This window comes from Oryctolagus cuniculus, chromosome 3 (genome assembly GCF_964237555.1).
Source record: "Oryctolagus cuniculus chromosome 3, mOryCun1.1, whole genome shotgun sequence".
In the NCBI taxonomy this organism is placed as follows: Eukaryota; Metazoa; Chordata; class Mammalia; order Lagomorpha; family Leporidae; genus Oryctolagus; species Oryctolagus cuniculus.
In genome coordinates, this window is record NC_091434.1 from 110,019,438 (window position 1) to 110,038,203 (window position 18,766).

The 18,766-nt window shown below is 41.5% G+C and overlaps 1 protein-coding gene across 11 annotated transcripts in view; it reads left to right on the forward strand.

The window, feature by feature from the left end:
* Positions 1 to 18,766, forward strand: part of NCKAP5 (NCK associated protein 5) — a 1,120,879-nt gene that overhangs the window by 171,763 nt on the left and 930,350 nt on the right. For 5 of the 11 annotated variants that reach the window (XM_070071010.1, XM_070071009.1, XM_008258498.4 and 2 more), the window contains exon 1: positions 909 to 1,880. The exons of 4 other annotated variants lie outside the window; for them this stretch is intronic. The gene's annotated coding sequence lies outside the window, so the exon portion shown is untranslated. Of the gene's footprint in view, positions 1 to 903; positions 1,881 to 18,766 lie in introns of those variants that run through there. 2 more of the 11 variants (XM_051849629.2, XM_070071011.1) reach the window with 2 other exon arrangements.

Consider the following 18,766-nt stretch of genomic DNA (forward strand, 5'->3'; position numbering starts at 1 on the left):
GAAGAAAAGCCTTGTGTTTATATCCTGTATTCTTTTGGATGCATACTTGTGAGATCACTTTGGAAGAGTGAAATTGCTGAGTCTAAGGGTTTATTTGAGGGTCTTCAAAAAGTTTATGGAAAATACATATTATGGAAAAACTATACCTGGATTTTGAAATTTTGCACCAAAATAAACTTATCTTTTAATTCAATTTTCTACAAATATTTTGATGTAGTCTCAGAAAATCTTTAGGTGCTCTGTATTTACTTCCCATTAACATTGTGTGTACTGAAGATCTGTTAGTGACATACAAGGTACAACTGTCTCTGGTTCCTACCTGAAAGGGGCCTATCTGGGGATCTTGAGACCCTATCAAATCAATAATCAATTGCTACTCTTTGAGGAAATGATTTTTCAGCTATGCAGTGAGCAGCACCCAGGGTAAACTGTGAGACATGAGGGATTGTGTTCCAACGGCAGGGAGAGTGCTTAATCTAAATGTATGCCCCACACCATGGGATCTGCTTACTTTCCTGCCTGCACCCCATGCTCCCTCCCATTTTTTGTTTAGAACTCACTATGGCTGTAAACAAATAAACAGCATATACACAAAGGCTGCCCTCAAAGACCTTTCAAACTGAGTTGGAGAGACAGAACACAGATGGCTAAAAAACAAACTAAAAATACAAGTCAGTATATAAAAAGCAGCAAGTAAATATAAATAGTAAGCATCATTATAGCAGGCAGAGGAAGGAAGGAAAACAGGCTGGAGTGTTCAGGCTTCCAGGCAGAGACTCAGTGGGTGTTGGATGTGTGAGATTTCTCTAGGTGGGGGCCGGGGTGGGTGGGGACATAACTGTAGAAACATTAGAGCCAGCTGACAAGAGAAAGATCCCATGGGAGAGTAGAAAATGGGGGGTGTGTACCCACTTTTATTTCAATAGTTGGAAGTGAGTAGGGTTTATACTGCTCTTTGAGATTATTTGAGATACTTGGCAGAAGTTCATAAATATTTCATTTTTGATTTTTGGAGTGGTAGAGGCGGTGCAGGTAGGTCATTAAATTGCTGAGAACCAGGGAAAGCTTCCAGCACTGCTGTCAGGGGCAGAAAAAAGCACCTATCTGCAAACACAATCACAAAAGTTTGCCCAGGATTTTAGTGAGCCCTTCCTTCTACCAAAACTTCAGATCGCGTCCCATAGCAATCCATCTAGAGAACACGTCAGCCAGATACACCTGAGAACATCCCGGGGAAAGTGGCTAGGCAATGTGAGACACAACCAGGATTCGTTTGTTTACGAATAGTCTAACTCCCAAGGCTGGACACAGGTGAGTAAACAACTTTGCGTGGCCGGCGCGGGCCCTTCCAACTTTCCCTCCACGTCTTCGGTTGGCCCAGCGCACATCGGTGGGGGCGAGCCTCTGCCTTTGTCGGACCTGAAAGAAGCCACGCTCTGGAAAATGTGAATCAATGGGATTCTTTCCGCGTGTATAACTGAAATCCCCTGCAAGACGCCGGTTGTGCTGCAGAAAAGATACTCTTGCTCCCCACCCCCTCCTTGCTTCTTGACAGTCAGTTAATAAAGACTCAACAATAAGCAGCTGCCAGTGATGTCATTTGGGACTTTGTCCACGGAGCTTGTATTTACAAGCTCGGAGCAACCACGGAGCCGCAGCCCCGGGAGCGAGGCTCCGCAAACTCGCCGGGATCCGCCGCGGGACCAGGCTGTGGCTGCGGCTGTGCAGGGAAACCGAGTCTGTCTGCTCGGCGCGGACTTTGAACGCTTCAAAGAGAAAACAGGAGCCTGCGGAGGAGATCTGTAGCTGGAGCGAGTTGTTGCAGTTCCCGGCTCTGTCTCCAGGACTGGGATATGTGTTGACTGAGGAGCTCACTACAAGTAAGACTGCTGCTTTATTTCTTTTTTTTAAACAAAACTTTTGTAGCAGTTTTTCCTTATTTATACATCTTGCTTTCCTTTTCAAGTGAGTTGATGCTGTTTACGTACTTCTGTGGCCACTCCAGGCTGCCACAACAAGTATGCATTTGTTCCAAGTAATTAATTATAGTGCACTGAAGTTGATTTGGGGTTAGGTGAAATCTAGGAGAGCCAGCACTGAATTGCTAATCGGGATTGTTGTTTGTTTTCTTAAATAAATATCAGTTAACCAAACAAAAACTATTAGGTTGGCCTAGAAGTTTGGTAAAACTAAACTAGTCTATTTTTACATTCACTGATGTGTTGAAGGGGGAGCCCTGGTTTTTCTCTCTGGTCCTTTTTGGGGCTGATGGCTTTTCTATATGTGCTTGTTTGTAGTGTCTTGTCCCCTCTTGCCTACAGCCTCTGCATACACACCTCCCTCTCGCACCCCAACTCATTCTTTAGTTTGTATATATAGAATTTGTATATATAGGAAACTGTATTTATAGAAACCTTCTATTAAGAATTTTTTGTGCTGAATTTATGGAAAAATGTTCGATGTTCTGACTTGTCTTCCCAGTTAAGAACCTGAGTTAATGTACTACTGGAAAAGTCAAACTTTGACACTCAGCTAGGTCAGCGCACAAGATGCACATCCTCTCTTTCACTTTCCTCGGGGTTCTTTACAACTCTCTAAATATCTGAATAATCTCTGGAGTTGAAGTAGGAAGAGTGGGCTCTGCATTCCATCAGTCTGGATGGGGGCTTCCTCTTACACCGCCTGCACTGGCCCTCTGTGAGCTGATCTCAGTTGCCACCTGAAGTTCTGCTTAAGAGCCGTGGGAAATTGTCTTTCTGTGGTTCTTGGAGCTCCTCTGTGTCTGTAGTTCAGCCCTTTGCAGCCAGTAGCAAATCACCGCTGATTCCTGCCCTCTAGACCTGACAGTCACTGTATGGATTGGCAAGAAGTGACTGTTAGCCTGTTAGCTCAAGCACGCGAACCCCATGACTCACTGCGGGAGCCTGGCTTGCTTCTGAATCTAGCTGCTCTGCACCCAGCCCATGAGTGCAGTGACAGCCCTCAGTGCCTTTTCCTTAGAGGCCAATGCTGAAAGGTCCTGAAAAGTTCCACTGTTTTCCACAGAGTCTTAAGGTAGGCAACCTCCTGCCTCTTGTCAGCTCCCATTTTTTTTTCCATCACCTCACACAGGCTTGAATATGTTTTATGTATTAGAACTCAGCAATCTTTAAATTCCTACTTAAGACAAGGGATTTGGTGCAAAAACAGTTGTCTAACCATTAGTCAAAGTTTATCCTTTTATAGAAGGAGAAACTGAGGCACAAGAGAAGTGATTTGGCCTCAGGCACCCAGCAACAGGATGGCAGAGCCACAGCTGGAAACTGAGTCTCTCATTCCAGCATGCATTCTACTTTCTAGGTTCTCAAAGATGAAAAAAGACGTAAGACTCATGGTTCATATGGGTGGTGTGCAGGTATGCAGGTGTGCAGGTGAAGGTGGTCTGGCAAAGAGAGAATGTTCCTATTCTATCTTAGGCTCTTTTACTCTATTACTCATTGTTTTTGCTAGCCAACCAAAGAGAACTCTGATTATTTTACAGTTGATGGCCTACAGGCAAGGGAGGCTGTTGTGACAGTTGAAACAGCACGCACAGAGACTGCCCCATACAGGTTGGGATGCCTCAGGCGATCTGCAACTCTGCTACTCTGTGTTTCTGCTTTACATTCTACTCTCAAATTTCTCTTCATTAACTGCAACCTGCTTTTCTTCCTCCTCTTTAGGGCTCTTCTTACCCATGGAATCCCCTCTTCCCTTTTTTGTTGAGTTCTCTCCCTCTGCATTAGTTTGCTGCAGGCTGGACCTCAGATTTAAAATCCATATTTGCCCCACTGACTCGGGCATTCCCCTTCTCCCTGAGGTCTTCCTTGCCCTGACACTCCTGCCTTGTGGACTCCCCAGAACAAGTGATGATTTACCTGTTAGGACCCCTATGGTATCTTATTTTTTTAAAAAATTATTTCTTTGAAATGTAGAGTTAGTGAGAGTGAGAAAGTGAGAACACCATATATATATATATATATATATAGAGAGAGAGAGAGAGAGAGAGAGAGAGAGATACTCCATCTGCTGGTTCATTCCTCAAATGACTATGGCAAATGCCTGCCCAAGGACATGTCTTAGCACTTTTTTCATCCATAGCCCCTAGCACAGGATAGTTGTTGAATTATATTTCCATCTTCCTGCATCAAACATCCAGGCCTCTGCATTTGGTTGGCAAAATGATCACAGATTGTGTTGAGTGGCTTTAAATTCTTCACTGCTGTTGAAGTCCCTCAATTTTAGACTTCTGAGCATGAAAACAAGTTTGTTCTTAACGTGATCCCTACCGGTCTACCCTCACTTATTTCTCTTTACTTTGCCACCTGACCTCATGTCTATTCCATAGGCTCTAGCTCATGAGACTCCTCTACTGAGGAGCAGCATGGCTTAGTGATAGGAGACCTGGGTTCTGGAACCAGATGCCCAACTTGAGCCCCTGATTCCACCACTTGCTGGAGTTATGATACTGGTGAATTCACATCCATTATCTATTTCAATTTCTCACCTTTAAAAATGCAAGATGAGAAGAGGGCTCACTTCATAGCTGGATAGGAAAAATTAAGTATGTAAATACAACTAAAATATGTAGCACGATGCTAGGCGTATGTTGAATACTAATGACCGCCAGCTATTGTTTATAGTGTTTACCTATTCCCATCCCAGACTTAATGAATCAGAATGTGGTAGGAATCACTGGCTTAGCTATAAGGAACTGCTTTCTGTTATCTGCATATGCTGGACTAGCATGTCCTTTTAATTAATTAAATTTTTAATTTGTTCAAGAGTAAGAGAGACAGACATACAAACTTCCATCCCTTGGTTCATTGCCCAAATGCCTGTAATGGCTGGGGCTGGGTCAGGCCAGATCCAGAAGCCAGATCTCCAAAGTGGGTGGCAAGAACTCAACTACTTGAGCCATCAACTGCTGCCTCCCAGGGTATGCATTAGCATGAAGCTGAATCAGGAGCAAAGCTGGGACTCCACCCAGGTACTCTAATATGGGATGTACATGTCCTAAGCAGCATTTTAACTTCTGTACCAAAGGACAGGCACTCACCCCTGTATGCTCTTTAGTATCTCTCCACCTTTACACACCCTCAGCACCTCTGAATGCACCCATTTTATCCTCCTACAGCTCTTCTACATATGTTCACCTTATCTATCTGTTGCACCTCTGCAGACACCCACCTTATCCTCCAGGCTCTTTTTTTTCCTTAAAGATTTATTTATTTGTTTGAAAGGCAGACTTACAGAAAGGCAGAGGCAGAGAGAGAGAGAGAGAAAGAGAGAGAGAGAGAGAGGTCTTCCATCTGCTGGTTCAGTCCCATCTAGCTGCAACAGCCAGAGCTGTACTGATCTGAAGCCAGGAGCCAGGAGATTCTTCCGCATCTCCCACACAGGTGCAGGGGCCCAGGGACTTGGGCCATCTTCTACTGCTTTCCCAGGCCATAGCAGAGAGCTGGATGGGAAGTGGAGCAGCCAGGACTAGAACCAGTGCCCATATGGGATGCTGGCACCGCATGCAGTGGCTTTATCCACTATGCCACAGTGCCAGCCCCCTCCAGGCTCTTGTATGAACTTCCCTTCCTATGCACAGCTTTTCATGCTCCACTCAATGTAGGTGGACATCCCTTTGCCCCATGGAACTGTGTGATGAGTGCAGACCTGCAGGCTGATCCCCAGAACTTGACACCCACTGTACCTGGTATTGTCTTCAGGAAGATTTTTATTGAGGTGAAAAATACTGTTCACCACATTCTTTTATTCCTGCTGGACTTCCTGCCCTATCCCTCTTCCTTTCCTGTGATGACAGCTGTGATCTTTCCTTTACTCTGAAGCCTTCAGCTGTACTCCAGCTCCTCTCTCAGTGGGGTCTTCCCTTCACACTTATCAGAGAAGTTTGTGGTCTTTCATTCTGAGTTACTTCCACGTCCCTCTACTTCATCTTGCAGCATCACCCCCTACCTCACTGTTATTTGTTTCAGATAAAGAATTGATCACACTACTGGAATACTTAAGCAGTGTGCCTTTGCTACTAGGTTCTAGTGAATCTGAGGTAGGGTCATTGAGATGCCTACCAAATTTATCATAGCTCAACAGCTGACACAGTGAGTGAGTTCCAATTAAATGATGAAAAAAATGCATGAGTGTGTGGCTGATGAGCACTATAAAAGAAAATTTACAGTATTTTCTCCCTGTAATCACTACTGCATTATTACTCTGATCATCATATTCATTGTCCATGCAAGGATACTGAGGTTCAGAAAGGTTAAATATCATGCATAAATCACTAGGACAGTAAGAGGCAGAGGCAGGATTTGAACCTGCAGCATTACTCTTTACCTTCCACTGTGCTTCTGTCAGATATGGAAGGCTAATTTTTTAATGAGTCCTGCCTTGGATGGAGCTTTGGTCTTGTGGACCTGGACTGATTTTACTAGATAAGTAGTAAATCAGATTAGCACCTCTAAGTGCCACCCAGTTAGCTGAACTGGTGATTCACATGTTCTCTAGTCTTCTACAGTGTGCAAAGCCCATGCTCAGTCCTTTGGTGTTTTTGTTTTGTTTTTTAATCTCAAATTCAAATCTCCTTACAGATGAGCCCATATTTATGGCTAAACATCAAGATTATCTGCATTCTTGGTGTGGGTGTTGGTTGGCTGAGTTCAGCTTGGTCAAGAGTATAATTGAAAGATTAGGTAAAAAGAAAAAAATAGAAATACTAGTTGGCCATTTGATTAGTCGCTAGAAAAGTTTACCAAAAGACATGGCAGTGTTTTGTGAAAGCAGATTTGAAGTGCCAGGAGGGTTTAGACTGAACACTGTGGCGAGTCATTGAACCAGTTAAGCATGAACTACCTTTAAACTTTATTTTTCTCCAGTTCTCTAATTCTACAAAGTTTATGCCTTTGGAATTTTGGACTCCCAATTGTGCTTCCTTTATAGATGAAATAATAAATCTCCTGAATACATAGAACATTACCCACAACATTTGCAATGCTCCAATACATACTTGTGTAATGAAGTGTATCATGTCCGTTTGGAAGCCTCAGTTAAACAAGGTACTTCCCAGTAGTTACATAAATTAATCTTGGTATTTCAGGGCAAGAAACCAGATCTCTCCTCTTAGAAATAAACCTTACTGGATTAGTGATTCCTTTGAGTAGAATTTGGATGCACTATAGGAACCCAATGGACCAAGTTCAAGAGGAAAGTCCCAAACCCATTTTGGAGTACAAGCTTGGATAACATGGGAGATAAATATTATGGTGTTGAAAGAAGCGCTCTTAGTTCTGAAATATGGGAACAAGTGTTACTGTTGAGATGCTTGTCTGACAAACCACCGCACAAAGGGTACTTGCTTCATTTGTCAACTTGAATCTGGAACACAGAATTGTTCCAGGCCAGCCCAAAAGCAATGTCCCAAAAAGGTGTCTAGTGTCAGTGGTAACTGATGTTAAAAACTTTAAAATCAAAATTATACATACTCATAATTTTGACAATCAAAGGGCACCAAAGCATTTATCCATATAGATGAACATTAATACTAGATGATAGTGCTAACATGTTCATATATATGAACTTGCATGTCTGTCTACGTTGCAGTCCCCTGAACTATACCTCTCCACCTTTTCCTCAGACCCCATTTTTATGTTTTCAGCTTCTTTTTATGTAGCATTTCTAAATAATGTTTTTATATGTACAATAGCAAATTATTTCCTATTATTGTAGATTACTTGTACCTTTCTTAGACCTCCCAAACCTTCTTTGTGTCTCAATATAAGTATATCACAATTCTGATTGGTTATTTAGTGCTATGATTGTAAATGTCATCACCCCTTGGTATCCACTGAGAAGTGGTTCCGGAACCTCTCACAGATACCAAAATCCTTAATGCTCAAGTCTCTAATATAAAATAATAAAGTCTTTGCATAAAACTCATGTACTTCCTCCGGAGTATGTTACATCTCTAGATTACTTATAATACTTAATACAATGTTGTGAAATTATGTAAATTGTTGTTATACTGTATTATTTAAGGAGTAATGATAAGAAAATTCGGAATATTTTCTACATGTGACTGTTTGAATTCGTAGTTGAGAATCCCGTGGGTACAGAGGGTCAATTATATTGATGTTGAGTCAAATTATTTATTATAATCACATCTTTTTTCTATTAGAAATATTTTCTCTTAAATTATTGATTGCTTCACTTAAAATAAATTTAGGATCAGGCATTTAGCCTAATGATTAAGATGCTTGTGTCCCGCAACCAAGCACTGGGTTCACTTTCTGGCTGTGGCTCCTGATTCCAGCATCCCGCTAATGCAGACTGTGGCAGGCTGTGATGGTGGTTCAAGTAATTGGGTTCCTGCCACTCATGTGGGAGATCTGGACTGTGTTCCTGGTTGCTGATTTTGGCCTTGGCCTAATCTTGGTCATTGTGGACATTTGGGGAGTTAACCAGCGGAGCAGAGTTTCTCTCTCTCTCACTCTCTCTCTCTCTCTGTATATATGTATGTGTGTGTGTGTGTGTGTGACTGTGTCTGTCTCTATCTCTCAGATAAATATATTTTTTAAAGGGCAGGCATGTAACCTAGAGGTTAGCACACTACTTTTTATATTGGAGAGCCTGGGTTTGATGGTTTGATGCCTGGCCATAGCTCATAACAACAGCTACCTGCTAATGCAGACCCTGGGAGGTAGTGGTGCTGGGTAAAGTAACTAGGGTCCTGCCACTCACATGGGAGACCTGAATTAAGTTTTGGGCTCTCAGCTTTGACCTGGCCTGGTTCTGACCACTACAGGTATTTGGAGAGTGAAACCAGTGGATTGGAGTGTATGCTGTCTCTGAAATAAAAGAAATAAATTAAAATAAATTTTTAAATTTACTTAGTTTTCTAAGACTCCATAACTAAATTTTCTCCTTTACTCCTACAGCCTTTGACAAATATTTCTCTTCTTTACGTGAGTAATTAAATCCTTAAGTCACCATGCACTGTTTTCTTTTGCCAGTTGTCAAGGATGAGAAGTTAATTATTACTCTGCCTTATCAGAAGTGATCTGAAATACCTGCATTCAATGTTTCTTTTATTTTAATTATAGTCAGTTACTCATATTTGGCTCAACAGAAATGATCTGGTTTTGGTAGTAGGTAAATAACATTCATAATTTATTTTTATTGTCCTATGAATATTCAATGCATCTTAATGTAAGAAATACCTCTTCTTTTTGAGTACCTTTGACATCTGGAGTATTGTTATCAAAGGAAAGCAAGTGATCCTTCATGCCCTGTTTCTTTCTGAATAGCAGATGCATGGCCCACTCAGGCTGGCAGTTATTCCTTCCATTTCTCATTTTCTTCTCGCTGAATGTTCAGCCCAGATTTATGTAATCAAGATGGGAGACACAGAACTTTGTTACTGGGAGTTGTCAAAAGAGTTCCCTTAAGATAATGCCAAAAACTTTACCCTTGAAGTCGGTCAGTGTTTTTGAGATTGCCAGTAGGGGGCCTTGTTAAACTGAGTAAAACTTCATACACAGATTCATTGCCAACAGTCAAAGCCACTCTGTCAAAGATGCCGTTATTTTTAGGATTCCTGATTAAGAGCAGCAAAACCGTCCAAACCATTTTTAACATGCATTGCATTTTTTTCTCCGTGGAGAAGTTAGACATTTTACTTTTTCATTTTCTATTTCTTCTTTGGAGGAAATTGAGGAATTCACATAGATCATTAGTAACCCAACAACAAAACCAGGGCTTTGAATGCTCACTCATAAAATCTAAACAGGGCATTCCTTTTGGAGTTGGAGCGCGGTCTCAGAGTCTTTGGGGGAACAGAGCGTTGGCTGTTGAATGTGGAGGAGAGAAATCATGATTGTCATATCATAGCACCATTTGAACTTGCCTCCTACATTTGAGTGGGTTCCACTCTCAACCAAAATGGGGTTTCTATTCCCTGAAGCTTGTCCAGAATCTTCTCACTATGTGCCCTTAGTTTGGACCAGGCAAAGAGAATACAGACCCTGAGAACTTATAGCACACTTCATACTCACTTTCCAGGGAAGGGGCATTTGTAGGGAGTTTGTCTCTTGAAAGCTGTTCTCTTGTGATTCCCCTGCCTGTTTCAGCTCCTCTTATTCACCAGTTTCTCTGTTCCCTCTTCTCCCTGATACATTCTCCTTGTGGGGGAGGGGTCACAATTTCTTTAGGAAAGCTTTCCTTACTTGTTATATTAGGAGTTTTCAAAAATGTTCATGAAAAATGCGTGAGGGGAAAACTATATATGATTTTCAAAATTAAGTTAACTTTTAATTCCATTTTTAGGAACTTTTTGAAGTATCCTAATGTATTTTGGTAGCACCATATACTTTCTTTTCATAGCACTTAACAATAGTATAATTAATTTGCTCAACTCTTTTGTCAGAAACATCTCCCCAGCAAGGCTATATGTTCCATGAAGACAGAGCCTATATCTGTTTTGTTTCATATTGTGTTTAAAAACAATTTAGGTACTTATGTGCATTTATTTAAAAAAAAAGTGAGAGAGGAAGGGAGGAAGGGAGGGAGGGAGAGAAAAAGTGGGGAGAAAGCAAGAGAGACAGAGACAGAGAAACAGAGAAATCTTTCATCTACTGGTTTATTTCCCACATGGGTACAATAGTCAGGGCTGGGTCAGGCTCAATCTGGGTCTTCTATATGTAAGTGGCAGTGACCCAAGTAATTGAACCCTCAACTTGCTGCCTCCCAGGGTGCGCATTAGCAGGAAGCTGGAATTGGGAGCAAAGCCAGAATTTGAACTCAAGGATTCTGATTTGGGATTCAGACATCCCAAGTGGTGTCTTAACTACTGTGTCAAATGCCCACCCTCTTTGTTGGTATTGTAGCCTTAGCGCCTTGAATAATGGCTGGCACATGGTAAGCACCCAACAAATATTTGGTGAGTAGACAAGTACAAGCAAGCTTTTCATTTAATTAATTTAATTAATTAAATTAGTGCTTTCTTTTCTCCATTTTTATACTTATGAAAACATTCACTTTTATAACTCAACTGATGACATTCAAATCTTGCAACAGCAATTGCCTGTTGACCTAGGGTACAAAAACATACTGTTCTTTCCCTAACTTTCATTGAGAGAGTGCCTCTTTATTTACAGTAGTACAATGCTCAACATTCATGGAATTAATCAAATGTGGGTTCTGGGTAGGTATGAGTATAGATGAACTAAAGAACAGACAAGGACTTCTTTTCTTGATGAAGACTGGAGGAGTGAGAATTGGAAGTCATCCTCAGCTGAGTTTTAAGCCCTATTATGTTTCCCAGGTTGGGCTGAATTTCTGGAGACCCGTAAATGGTGAAATACTCTTTTGTCTAAAGTCTACGTGGTACACTAGAAAAACCAGGGTCTTTGGAGTCAGTTGATGCAGATAGTGAAATTGCAGCTGTTACCTGTGTGACATTTATCATGAATGTTCCTGGGTTCCTGTATCTGATTTATTTTCTGTAGCCTTGGGTGAGTTATGTAAACTCATGAAGCTTTGATTTCTCATCTGTAACATGTAGGGATACTAACAGGGATCTCATCTCAAAGTATTGGCACTGTACCTGGCCCTAGTGTGCTTTCTGCATGCATTGTCTCATCTAATTCTCAATAGCACTCTGAGATTATTCATCCCATTTTATAGATTAGAAAACCAGCATGCTTGGAGGTTTATCTGTTTCAGATTATACAGTGACACTTTGAAGAGGATAGGATATTTAAATTGTATTAGCTTCTTATAGGATCATTGTAAGGCTTAAATGAGGTAAGTACTTGGAGTACCTTCACAAAAAGAGATCCATAATGGATGGTGACCATTTTTACCATAGAGGCTATTTTAGGTGCTTGTAAGTAATCACTGTAGGGAAATAAGAGAGTTGATGACAGTGCTGTGTGTCCAGTCTTGAGAATTTGTTGTTTAACCCTAATGTCTAATGTCAAGAGCTCAGTTTTCTCAGTACTTTGACACAAATGAGCATTTGCAGTCCCGAACAACTGCCAAGGAAACTGCCCACCCCCATACCCTCCTGGACTGTGAATGCATTTGTTATGTTCTCACCATATGGGCATATTTTTCATTGCTCAACACATTGCATCTGTTTATGTGATGCCCCTGGCTTTATCATCTCTGCTTTTTGTTTGGCAAAACTGCCAAATCCTATGGTCTTCAGTCTGTATAGAACTGCTTGTTTAAAGTGCAGTGGAACCAGGTTATGGAGTTGGAAGGGTGTAGGGGTATCCAGTCCCTTTTGATGGGGTTGTAATTTGATCCCCCTTTTCTGCATCCCTGGGCCATCTTCCCTGGCTACCTCTTCCTCTTCCCCATCTCTTTTTCACCACTGTTTTTCTCAGATTTCTCCTTGTTGTTCCCCCTTACCCGATTTGCATCTCATCTCTTCCTGTTTTCTCACCCCCTTTGCTTTTCATCTCCCTCCCTCTTTATCTACATTTATCTCCCCTCTTTCTCCTTCCCCTTTCCAGTGTAGAGGAGAAGGGATGAAGATGATGACTAGTGTTTCTTAATGGGTCAGATGTCAGAGGAAAAGGAAACCATTTCAGTCTTCCACTTCTCTGTGTTTTTCAAAGGCCTTGGTCCTTGTTACAATGCCAATCCTGTTAAATATAGGGCATATCCAATTTACAGGTTGGAGGAAGAAAAGACCAAAAAGGATCAGGCAGCTTGAGAGGAGTTTCATCTGGACAGAGTATTGGGGTACCCTGCTTTTAAAATCCTGCCCCAAGCCAGCTATAGGATATGGGATTACGTGGCCCCATCTGCAGTGTGAAGGGGTCAGATCAGATGGTCCCAAAGGCCATTCCCGGTGCTGTGGTCCTTTTATTCTTAATCAACAGGGAAGTGGCTCAGGGCTGGGCCATGTGCATGGCCATCCTGGGATTCCTGGCAGGGTCTGTGATGCCCAGAAGTCTTCTGTTTTCCCAAAGTGCCAAAGCAATTCGTCACTGCACAATGCTGTGTCCTCACAGCAGATGTGAAAGGATCACCCTGGAAGGGTGTTTCTCCAGAGAATCTAATTATAACCCCTACAGAAGATTAACAGATGTTATAATTGTCTTTTCCCTTTGATTAAATAGTTTCTGCATGAGTAGTTTTCTTAGATTTTCCTTTTCTGTTTTGTATGAGCTTTATAAAGAACTGACATGTGTCTCCAATTTTCTAGAGAAAGTTCCTCAGTGGACTTAGTAAGAATCTTTGTAGATTCATGATTTCATATTCTCTCTCTCTCCTTCCTATGTCTTTATGTCATTATGTATGTTTACATGGAAAACCTGGCATGGGAGAAGTCTGGGCATATAAAAATTAAAGTGTTAGCTAGAAAGAGAGCAGGGTGGCAGGAACAAGAGTGTGGCCTAGAAGCCTGATTCTCTCTCTGCTGGTTGTCTGTGGAAGTGCTTGATACCCATGAATGTCCTCTGGCAAGAACTGTACCAAGTGGGGAAGAAAATTTAGCAAAGCTTGCATAGCAACCAAGGATGCCAGTCGCCGAGTGTCCAAGTAAGTGTGGGGACAGAGAAAAAAACCAGCATCCTAATAGGAATATCTGCAGATTTCCTGGTAATATTTGTTCTGGAAAGAGAAACTATAAGCAGAAGACTTAACAACATCAAAAACATTACTTTCATTCCATTATTTAGAACCCAGGATTCTTTCTTCTCCATTAGGGATGTGGTTTGTGTTCTGTCACTCATTTGTTTACCTCATCTCCCATTGAGCCCTTCAGGAATGATGTACCACTAACTTTGCATTGATAAAGAAGGCTTCTTTCTCATTTTTCGAGTTAATTGTAAGGAAGGGCTTCAGACATTTGATCAGTTTATATGGTGATGAAGACAAGAGGAACAGAAGTTAGAAATACTGAATCTATTCTTTTGGAGGGGTCTTATAGTAATCTCTACCACCCCACCACCACCATCAAAACATCTGAAAAGGGCTCCTACATCAAGGCAAAGTACAGTCCTTTGTAAACTAGAGAGTAAACTAAGCAAACTATAATTCTACTTCACTGTTTGCATTATTACTAAACATTTGAAAAAGATGGGCCCTATGTGAATTTTATTGCATCTCTCTTGTTTTTAAAAATATTTGTTTATATGAAATGCAGAGTGACAGAGAGAGTGGAAGACACAGGGAGGTGGGTGGGAGGGAGTGAGTAGGGAGAGAGAAAGAAATCTTCCACCTACTGGTTTACTATACCAATAGCTGCAACAGCCAGGCCTGATGAAGGACTAGGCTGAAGTCAGGAACTAAGAACTTCATTTTGGTCTACCACATGAGTGGCAGGGACCCAAGTACATTAGCCAGTTTCCAGTGCCTTCCCAGGCATGTTAACAGGATACTGAATCAAAAGCAGAGTAGCCAGGACTTGATCAGTTACTTTTATGTGTGATACCAGTGCTGAAGCAATAGCTTAGTCCACTGCACCACAATGCCATCCCCCCCCACCCCGCCCAATCTCCTGTTTCATCTGTACCTGCTGAGAAAGAGGAGGGAAGATGAACATTTTCCTAGTGGACAATTTATACATAATGCATGTGCTACTGGCGAATCAGAATAGAAAATATCTTTATGAGGCTCATAATATTTTAGGGGAAAGGAGTTAATCCCACATAGGACATTTTAAAAGCATTATAAACCGATCAATAGGATTATTTTCTAAATGAATGATCAGAGTTTTGGCAAGCTAAAAGGTTTTTTATTTATTTATTTATTTTTATTTATTTATTTATTTTTGACAGGCAGAGTGGACAGTGAGAGGGAGAGACAGAGAGAAAGGTCTTCCTTTGACATTGGTTCACCCTCCAATGGCCGCCGTGGCCGGCGCACCACGCTGATCCGAAGCCAGGAGCCAGGTGCTTCTCCTGGTCTCCCATGCAGGTGCAGGGCCCAAGCACTTGGGCCATCCTCCACTGCCTTCCTGGGCCACAGCAGAGAGCTGGCCTGGAAGAGGGGCAACCGGGACAGAATCCGGCGCCCCAACCGGGACTAGAACCCCGTGTGCCAGCGCCGCAAGTCGGAGGATTAGCCTACTGAGCCACGGCGCCGGCCAAGCTAAAAGGTTTTAGTGTTGGTGACTAGAATCTTGAGCTCATATCATGTGAGAAAGCCATTCTAGAACCTCTGTTAAATGACATTGGCTAAATAGTAGATTTATTAGGGTATTTAGGGGAGGAAATATATTAAAAATTTTTTGTAGTATAATAAATATTGGTAAGTGTACCTAATTGTACAACTTGATCAATTTCTTCAAACTGAATAGACTCATATCACCATCTCTGAAACCAGTAAATATCAGCAGTAACCCATAATCCCTCCTAGAGTTCCCTTTCATTCCTACTTCTAAGGTAATCACAATGATGACTTCTAGTAACAAAGATTAATTGTACCGTTTATGTACTTCATGCAAGCAGAATCACATCAAATGCATAATTTTGTATCTAACTTCCTTCATTCAAATTAAGTTGTGTGACTCATCTACAGATTTAATTAGAGATTTGCAAGCTCATTGTTGTATAATATTCCATTGTGTTACTGTACCATAATATATTCTTTTTTTTTTTAAAATTTTTTGACAGGCAGAGTGGACAGTGAGAGACAGAGACAGAGAGAAAGGTCCTCCTTTGCCATTGGTTCACCCTCCAATGGCCGCCATGGCCAGCGCACCGCGCTGATCCGATGGCAGGATCCAGGTACTTATCCTGGTCTCCCATGGGGTGCAGGACCCAAGCACTTGGGCCATCCTCCACTGCACTCCCTGGCCACAGCAGAGAGCTGGCCTGGAAGAGGGGCAACTGGGACAGAATCCGGCGCCCCGACCGGGACTAGAACCCGGTGTGCTGGCGCCACTAGGTGGAGGATTAGCCTAGTGAGCCGCGGCGCCAGCCACCATAGTATATTCTTATAATAACATTTGTCTGTCATGTTTTAGTCAATGAATATACAAATGCCTGTTGAATATTGTCTATGTATGTATGTATGCATGCATGCATGTATAACTGCAACATTGCAAAGTATCTAGGAGACACTGCAAAACAGCCTTCCAAGTTGATTGTGCAAATAAAGGTAGTATTTTAATTTACTCAAGAGAACACTGCTGCTACAAAATGTTGGAAGTGAAAGATGTAGGAATGGCCTAATGTTAGGCAGAACTTCATTCAGAAATTCACAGAGAGAACATGGGACCTTATGATGTAGGTTCTTGTCCCTGAAGGTCACCAGATGGGGACAGAGTGGTCTTCAGCGAGAAGGAAGTGAACTAGAGTGTTCCAAGGTTTTTCTGTATACAGTTCTTGTGTATCTAACATAGAAAGCTCCATGGAGACTAGAAGATGAAAGAGGTAGAAAGGTCGATTTGGTGGACCAGATGGTCAGATTGTTGGGATAAAGACTTAAGTAAACAGGAGTAATTGTACAGACAATGCTGTCACTGTGAATAGGGGCAGAGGCCATTCAGAGAAGGGAGACAGCTCTATGGTCCTGAGCAGGAAGTGGTGGAATTGAGTGGGGTCATAAAAAGAAATAATATGTTGGTAGGTGGAAGAAAGAACAGTTTGCGTGCAATAACATGTTCATGTAAAGTACGAATTGAACATAGGTTGACACAGTTCCTTCTCCTGCATGCTTAGAACTAACCATGAGAACTGTAAAGCAAAGCAGAGACAGTGGTCAGCTCTGAAAGAGATCGAGTGTTTCCTGTGAGATGCTCTGGGGAGAAGTAGGTCCACAGGGAACTGACAAGCCACATTCACTAGGACCATAAAAGCAAGGCAGTGTTTCTACAAGACCCCTTGGCAGGTCTGCAGTGCTTCTAGTTTTGCTCCTATCTCCTCCACGATTTGGTTGCTCTGATTCCTGATTTAAATTAACCTTTGTACTTCTTTATTTTTACCTCCTCTGAAACAGCTCATGCTGCTTCTTTCCAGTGAATTCCTGTAATAGGTATCCCAATCTCCTAGCCCATGCTACCTGATATCAGTCAAGCACGCCATTGAACTAATTACCTGTCATATCCATGGGGCCAACATATCCCATATTTGGAAAAGAGTTACTTTGGATCAAATTCCATATGACTCTATCCTAAGTCTCTCACATTATTTGATGACATATTATTCATGGTTCCTATGTAAAGACATGAAAAATATCTTATAAAAGTCAGTGCTAAGAACTTATTAGTCTTCCTTCAGTGTTCATGGGGGATTAGTTCCAAGAACCACCTCATCCCTAAGATATCAAAATTCATGAGTATCTAAGTCTTTTATGTAAAATGATGTAATATTTTTATATAACCAACATATATACACCCATGTATATTAAACCATGTCTGGATTAGTTAATTATAATCTCTAATAGAATTTAAATACTGTATAAATAGGTATACTGTAGTGTTGTTTAGGGAATAATGACAAGGAAAAAAGCTGCACTTGTTCAGTACAGATGCAGTGTTATTTTTCAAATATTTTTAGCCCATAGTTGGTTGTATCCATGGGAGTAGAATCCATAGATTTGAAGATCTGACTATTCTAAGAAACCTCTGATCTTTACTTCTTTTCACTGAAACTTCCAGGAAGCTCAGAGCCAAATTTGCATGTTTGATTGTTAGTGTTCTGTTGGCTTATGTATCCTTCAGATTTACAACTTCTTACTCTTTCATCTTTGTTCTTTGTGGTAAGGAGAACATCATGATGAACTCCAATATCCAGGTTCTTTTGTATGTACACCTGCTGTATATTTCTCTTCATTTGAATGTGGACAAGACGTGACAATATGACATCTATAACTCTTGTGATTAGGTTGCGTTATGTGGCAAGGGTGGAGGGACATTTTCAGTTGTAATTAAGGTCACTGATCAGTTGACTTAAGGAGTAATAAAAGGAGATTGAACCTGCCCTAATTGGAAAAAACCCTTAAAAGAATGCCTGGATGTCAGAAATCCTCTTGCTGGCACTGAAGCCGCCATGAGTTCTCCTGCCACAAGGAAGTGAATTCTGCAAGTAATCGCAGGTGCTCAGAAGGGGACACAGTGTCCCAGTGAGACCTTGGGTCCACTGACACCTGATTTCAGTTGCTGAGAGCAGAGCAGAAGTCCCAGCTGAGCTGTACTCAAATTCTTGATTCATGGGGACTGTGTATTATTTTTTCACTAAACTGATGTGTTATACTGCAGTAAGCAACTAATAAGATAATCCATTAAAAATGGGTGGCAATGTGTATTATGAAAAAAAATATACCCAGATTTCAATTTTTACAGCAAAAATAAACTTTTAGTTCCATTTTCCGTGAAAATGCATATACTTTCACTTATCTCTATTTCTGTTTTGATTACTTACAAATTGTGTATGTATATAGTCTCTCTAATTCCTTTGTGAGTTGATTAAAATTGAAGGGATTATGCAGTCAATTAAATAGCGTCCTAAATGCCTTCACTTCTGCTCCAGGAAGGGCAGTGCTGTCTCCTCCCAGGCAGTAAGCTCTTTCCTGCTTCTGTGATTGGCTCATGCCCTTTCCTCCCATTGAATATCCTCTGCTGTCACCTGCCTAAACTCCATCTAAAAGTAGAGACCCAAATTCAGTTCCACGTCCTCCATTAGTCCTGAAGTTTGAGTTTTGGGGATCCCTTCCAACCCACCCCCATTTTTTAATCACTGCAGGTCTGATTCCCAGTCTGAGAGTTGCCAGTAACTGCATAATC